Genomic DNA, 7,713 nt, shown 5'->3' with positions numbered 1-7,713 from the left:
TGTGAAAGAGCAAGTGGGGTAGCCCGGATGCTGAGCCAAGGCTCCCAGCTGGAATGCAGTGGAGCCAGAGGAGAGGGGATGTCCTTCAGAGAAGGTCGCTCTGCCTGGCCCCAGGGAAGGTGGGGGGATCTCGCTCCCAGCACCAGGAATCTCTCTCTGCCTGCCGTGAGCCCCCACTGCTAGCAACCCTGACCCTGCAGGCCCAGCAGGGACAGGAGAGGAGGGAAAAGCACCTGTTTGTCAGCCACTTGGCATGGTTTTCCAAGAAAAAGTTCAGCTTTCCTTTGTGGAGGGGCCAACTGAGTTATTCGAGGACGTGGTTGCAGCCCTTGGGTGCTACTGGCAGAGCTGGCAGAAAGGAGCAGAGGGGTTTTGGGGACACCAGGAGGGTGCTGCCCCTGCCATGCTCACACAACACTTGATGGCATCAGTGCATGCATGCTCAGCTAATGACCTCAAGCCCCACTAGCAAGCAGCTTCTGGGGACACCAGCAGCCACCCCCTGACCAGCCCACCCCGGGGACCTCACCTCCAGCACCCAGTACAGGGCGGGTGCTGAGGACAGGAGGATGCAGCTGTGATGGGAAAGATGAGCAGAGCCCTAGGGGCCAACACAAACCAAGGCTGAACAGATCAGGCTGGCACTACCACTCCCTGCAAACCCCCACCTGGAGCAAAGCACCCCAGAGAGCACCTACTGCCCTGTTTGGGAGCTGCAGAGGGGCAGGAGATGGCACCTACCCTTGCCACTCCTGCAAGTGCCTGCAAAAGCGTCCTGCTCCTGCAGACAGAGCAGCAGCAGGTCTCAGTGCAGCTCTGATGAGAAGCAGACACCTGGAGAGCAAATTCAGCCTCTCCAGTCTGAGGGCAATTTCACATGCAGATACACAAGCACCTGATTTCCATTCAAAAAGCTCCTTTTGACCTCAGATTTTGAAGGATTCTTTCAGGCCAAAGGAAATGATTCCTAAGGGCCTGGAAGCAAAGCAGCAGGGCTCTCCCATGGCTGGGGAAAGCAGGGCCGACCCTCGCCTGATGGGAAAGCACAAACAGGCTGTCAGTTCTCCAGAGTCCCAGCACTGGCAAAAGCTGAACTAGCATTCCCTCCCCGCCCTATGTTCGGAGGGGACCCGGCCCACTTTCAGGGGGTGCAGGTGTATGGGGTGAGACTGGACCACAGGCTGCAGCACAGCAGGAGATGCCACCTGCCTCCCCTACACTGCACTGGTGGTTCTCACCCTCCCACCTTCACCAGGTGACTTGGTGCCCTTCCCTGTCAGCCAGGAGAGTCTTCAGAGCTGGGGAGATAACAAATAAAGAAGAATCAAAGACCAGCAGAGTGCTACAAACCAGTGCCTGAAAAGCCCACCTGCAGCTCACGGCAGCTCTCTGCAGCCCAGCCCTCTCTGCCTGCTGCTCCCTGCCGCGGGACCGACTCCCTCTTGGCAGCTGACAACGCTGCTCTTGAGCCACGAGCCGTGAACATAGCCCAGCTAAGAGCAGTGCAGGAACCCCAGCCCGCCCGCGGCGGCGAAACGGGTTTAACGGGCTCCGCCCTCCCCGCACGTCCCACCACAGGACATCTTGTGAAACGAGGGCTCAGGGGCAGAGCCCGGCGCCAGGCTGAGCTGGAGAGATGGAGGTTTGCAGGGCTGGCACCACCGTCCTTGCCTGGACACCCCTCCTGCCACGTCACTGCCCATCCACAGCCCCATCCTTGGGAAAACACCACAGGGAAAGCTCTTACACGGTGCCCAGACCAGGTACAGCTGCTGCCCCAGAACCAGATGGCCAGAGGATTATCCGTGTTTTGGTTAGAAGGGAAAAAAAACGTGTCCTGCAACACTCAGCCCATCTCAGAGGGCATCCATCCCCTGCACTGGGGCCAGGGGCCCTGGAAGGTCTCCAATCTGATAGGGGCAAGGCCAGCGAGGGGCAGAGGGTTCAGCATGTCCATCAGCAAACACAGACACGGCTGCTTTCGTCAGGGCTGCCCGGGCTGGAGGAGCCTGCTCTGCTCCCCCCGCCAGGGATACACGGAATGGCAAACATCAAACACACCTCTCTGAACCCTGTGCCATCAGGTGGGTAAACAGCCCCATGCAAACAGCACTGCAGATAATGCTGTGGACTGGGATGAGGTAATCTGCCCCTAATCTTACTGGAACCATCCTGTTTCAACAGACTGTCCTTTCCCAAGCCACTCATTCATCTCCTCTTTGCATTTACTTCTGAATGGGCCAGTATTGCAATAAATCATTATTATATTTTAAACTTCTTGGCTGTGAGCACGATGGCAAAAGCCATTTCCTTTTCCTTGCAGTCACAGATTCATCTGCCTTTGGTGCTGAGTTCACCTTTGGGGACTGTCAAGTCCCCCATCCTGGCTCAATTCCCCTTCTCCCTGGCTCTATTGCCATGAACTGGCTCCCAGCCAGCCCATCACTCCACTTCAGACACCTACTTTTTAAGTGTCCAAAAATCTTTCTAAAGACAGGCAACAGGGAGCCCGTGGCTTTTGGATGTTTTCCCCAGCACAGCCACGTAGCTGAGGGAAGGACCCACTGCTAGGATCAAGGGTTCCCCAGGAACAGGCTCTGGCCCCTCATCCACCAGCACAGGGGAGTGACTGCTGTACCAGGCACTCGCACGGGGAGAGGGAAGAGATGGCAAGAAATCAAACCCAGCTGTCATGAGGTGACCTGAGGGTATGAGCACAGGGTCACCACTGCCCAAGGCAGGAGCAGGGTGGTGGCATTGGCATGCATCACACAAGGCCATGGGAGATGAGAGACACTGCATCATCCCTGAGCTGTCAGCTCACGGTGCTCATCGCCTCCAGAAGATGGACGGCTCCTTCCCATCATTTACGTCAACCCAGAGAAAATGGTTGCCTGCAGAATGTCAAGCAGAGCATCAGGATTGTGAAAATCTCAGCAACTCACATTTCAAAGCCCAAGGTTAAGCCCCAGCTCACACAGAATTCATTCAGACCGAGGGAGCTGGGCACACCGATGTGGTTTCCCAGGCCTGGGGCTGACAGCCTCCTCCCACCAGAGGCCTCAGGGCTGCTCTAGGTTTGGGCAGCAGCTGCAGTTCATGAAGCCATACAGGCAGGCAAGGACACACTCGTGGGTAGTGTGCTCCTGTCCTGCTTCCCCAAACGGGTGTCAGCCAGAATAGGCAACCCCAGGGGAAACCACAGCCAGGCGTGATGCACCAAGGGCCAACAGACCTGGCAGGGCTGGTTCCCTCCACACTCACCAGTCCTCACCCATGGCCATGTTCAGCCCACTATCCAGCTCCTCCAGCTCAGCATCAAGCAGGGAACATCCCCTACTCTGCTGTGAGCAGCAGGCAGCCATGCAAAAGCCAGGGAGCGTGCCAGACCATGACCATTCCCATCAGCACAACCTCCGTCCCCTCATCCTGGGAGGACAATGCCCCTACAAGCCCAGGTGGACTTGGGACTTTTGGAAAAGGAGTCCTATTTTGCAAGAAGCAAGTCACAGCTTTTGCACCCAGTCCCTGACTCCTCTCCTCTGTAGGGACAGAATTTCCTAAAGAAGATCATATCAAGAGATTAACAAAGAAAAGGAAACTGAAGCTTTAATTACTGCTTTGTTTCTCATGGGATCCTGGGCTCCCTGCTAAAGCTGTGCTTCAAGCCCTGCTCTGCAGGCCCTTCTCTTTCTCCTTGCAGAGTCCCTCCTGCCCACACTCCTCCTGGGACCCTAGTGCATGTCATTGCTGTTTCCCAGCAGTATTTGATGTTTGTAGCAAACATTAGAGCCACAACCATCGTGAATTCTTTCCAAGTCAAGAACCATGTAGGAAGAGCATCCAGGCATCCTGCCTCCCTGACCAGGCAGGATTAGGTGTAGGCAGGAATAGCAACTGTGCACCAGCCCCCAGGCGAGCAGAGGTACCGCGCAAAGAGCAGGGCAGCTGGGAGCTTCTCCGTGGGAGGGAGCAGACCCCAGGCTTCAAAGCTGGCTAAAAACAGAGTAAGGCTGTACTTAACTCTGGGCAGGGCAGGCAAAGCCTTTCATCAAATGGTTGCTGCTAACTAAAGCTGCTAACAAAGTTCTCAGGAGACAGGCAGGCGAGCAGGGGTTTGTCTGCAAAACACTGAGGACCACTTGTTGGGCTGGCTGGAGCTGACCTCACAGCTCTGTGGGGCCTGAAAACCCAGCAAGGAGCCCTCCAGGGAAACGCAGGGGTGACCACTGACAGCTCTGCACCCAGTGCTCCTGCTTCACCTCATGCTGCCTTTATTTGGAGCTCTCCACCTGCCCAACAGAGTGGCCTGGTGCTGACAGCTGCACAGTGGCCCAGCAGCACCCATCCCTGCAGGATGCTGAACTGAAGGGTTTGTTTGGAAACTGTGGCACAGAAACGAAAAACTGGCAGTAGGGAGTACAGAGTAAGGCTGTACTTAACTCTGGGCAGGGCAGGCAAAGCCTTTCATCAAATGGTTGCTGCTAACTAAAGCTGCTAACAAAGTTCTCAGGAGACAGGCAGGCGAGCAGGGGTTTGTCTGCAAAACACTGAGGACCACTTGTTGGGCTGGCTGGAGCTGACCTCACAGCTCTGTGGGGCCTGAAAACCCAGCAAGGAGCCCTCCAGGGAAACGCAGGGGTGACCACTGACAGCTCTGCACCCAGTGCTCCTGCTTCACCTCATGCTGCCTTTATTTGGAGCTCTCCACCTGCCCAACAGAGTGGCCTGGTGCTGACAGCTGCACAGTGGCCCAGCAGCACCCATCCCTGCAGGATGCTGAACTGAAGGGTTTGTTTGGAAACTGTGGCACAGAAACCAAAAACTGGCAGTAGGGAGGCTGGAGACACAGCTGGGCTCCTGGGATTGCCTGCTAACAGGTTATTACCCATCACAAGAGACATGAGCTGGCCCTAAAACCAGCTGAAGAAAATTACACCAGCTTCACAAGAGGTAACTGAGCCAGCAGCTGAGTTAAAAAGGCACAGACAACACCCATTTCAGCATAAAGCCTGCACGTTTACCAGACTTTTAAGTGAGTTTAAGCTAAGCCACATTATGTCAAACCTTAGTGTCCTACAGCCATATCATTTCTGGTCTGGGGCCAGATCCCCCAAACCAACTTTGCACCATCAGTTCGGAGCCCGTGGGGCTCTTCCCCTTGCAGTGGGGGTTCAAACAGTGGCAGGAACCCAAACCCATCCAGCTCTGCCCTCTGGAAACCCAGTCTGATGGAGCACCCCCCTAGACCAAGTGCTGGCAGCATCACCTGCCCATCCAGCCAGGAGGGCCAAGCTGCTCCCCTGTACTTGGGCCACACATGGCTGCAGCACCAGCAGCAGCACAGGCTGCACGGTCACAGCAAGGTGAAGTGCTGCCTTGGCACACAACAACTGCTTGGACAAACGAGAGCCCATTAGCAAATTAATTTTTAACTTTGCATTTGTCTGTTGCGACAACTGAAGGAGAAGAGCTCTTGGCAGCCTGAGCTTCACTTGCATCTCTTTCAGAAGCACCAGCCCCAGCCTGCTGGGCAGCATGAGGGAGCTGTGCTTCCCTAGCAGGGATCTCAATTACACCCAGGGGCTGGGAGCAGAGATGCATCCACGCTGGGATGATGGCTGCTTATTTAACTCCACCAGTACAAGACAGATGAAGCACAGCAGAGGAGGAATGGTCCATCTTGAACACCTCCAGCTCTCCAGAAGGTTAAGCCTTGGATCACACATCCTTGTTCTGCAGAGGTCAGATGAGAAACCCTGAGAATATCAGCACACCCCTTGAAGTCAGCAGAAACAACCACAAATGGCACTGCATGTCCCCAGCAAGGGGCTGGAAGGCTGAGCAGACTGGGACACGGGGAGTTAACAGCTGCTTTCTCCCATGTATGTGGTTCTCTAATACAATTAGATGCCACAGAGGCTTGGCTGGACTTCTGCCCATTAACCAATTACCCTGATTTGCTGAGTGCAAGGAGAAGACTAGCATCTCAATAGGGTCTTTCTTCCACCTCTGCAGCCTCACATGGACCCAGAAGGGCTCCTCCAAGCAGAAGCATGTGCAGTTTTGTGCTATGTTGCCCAACCTGACACCTGGCAAAGCCCAGAAGCACCACATCCCTCCCTTTACACCAGAACAGCTTCCAGGCACATCCCTGGCAACCTTCCTGCCAAAGGAGAGCAGAGCAAGTCTGCTGCAGCCTCTTTCAGACCAGGCTGATAATCCATCTACAGCTGATGATCCCCAATTATGGACCTATGCAAGGGTGATGAAAGCCTTTTGGTACACTGGCCCAGGCAATAACACACATGGGCAGCGAGTTGTGAAAGACTTGAGAGCAACTAGCCTTTCTCTTCCTAAACTTGGATTAAACCCAATTTAAAAGACCTCCTAGTAAAAGGTGTTAAGAAGAGGTCTGAACTAACAACTCACTTTACAGGGTGGCAGGACAAGTCTTGAGACACCTGGAGGAGCAGACAGCTCTGGAGGAGTCTGGCCAAACCAAAGGTCAAATTTGAATGAGAAGGCACCCTCTTCTTTGGCCATGGCTGTCTGCTCCTTGTGCCCCTGCCCTTTGGCCAGGCAGCCCAGGTGATGGCAAAGACCCCAGGACACGAGGAGACCTTGTCACCCTCTGCACGCTCCAGCGCTCACATCCATTTCCTGCAGTAGCTCCCCAGAGCTGCAGGGTGGGCTGAGCACCAGGGCAGGGGACAGGGCTGGTGGGCAGAGCCAATGCAGCCAGGGCTCAGCTCCCCCTGCCCAGCTGCAGGGCAGGGAGACCCTCACTCCTCCGGGGCTCTGCTACAGAAGGCTGGAGCTCTGCCCTGCAAAGGGAGCAGAGTTGGAGAGATGAACAAAGGCACAGTCGTAGGAGGGGGGAACTGGCTGGAAAGCACAAAAGCTCTAAACATGCCAATCATGTCGATGGCTCATTTTAAAGTGAAGACACTAATCTCTACTGTGGGATTTGTCCTGCGAGTGGCAGGAGAAAGCAGGGAGCTAATGAACAGCTACAAAGGAGTTTAACAAGCCTGTGACTGTCTTGGACTCCATTCAGCTCAAAGCTCCAACCAGCCACAGGCAGGAGGAAGAGCATTAACTCTGCAGTTGCTGCTGCTTGGATCCTGTTTAGATCCCATGGAAATGGTCAGAACTGGATGGGAAAACATGCCTTGATCCATGGGACTGATGCTGAGACACAAAGGAGGGACCAAGGACACGAAGAGGAGCTTTATCGAAGCAGTGTGCAAGACCTGGCTGGAGCAGGAACAACCCGAGTGCAGCCGCTTCAGCTTTCCCCTGTAACATCTCGAGGGAGGAAGCTAAAGATGTCCCCTGCTGCTGCCTCTTCCATCAGGTCAGCTCCCTTCTGCCAACACGAAAACCTGCCCTAAACAACGCGGCTGCCGCACCCCCAGCGCTGCCGTAGGGGAAACACCGACACCTGGCAAGGCCACAGGTTGCAGAACAGCCCGGCAGGGATGCAGGGACCCCCGCCCGGAGCAGCGGGAGCCCGGGGAGCTGCAGCCCCGCCTGAAGATGCATCTCCTGGAGCTCTTTTAGTGCTGCCAGAAGGAAAGGGCGGTTTGCCGCGGGGCCACCTCCCCCAGCGCTGCGAGCTGCCGGGATGCAGCGGGGGGAGCAGCTCCGGGCTGGCACGGCGGGGGGACGCCCGGGCGGGGCGGCAGCGACAGGGATGGAGCCCGGAGG

Source organism: Chaetura pelagica, unplaced genomic scaffold (genome assembly GCF_000747805.2).
Source record: "Chaetura pelagica isolate M959 unplaced genomic scaffold, ChaPel_1.0 scaffold45, whole genome shotgun sequence".
NCBI lineage: Eukaryota > Metazoa > Chordata > Aves > Apodiformes > Apodidae > Chaetura > Chaetura pelagica.
Note: the sequence above shows the minus strand (reverse complement) of the source record.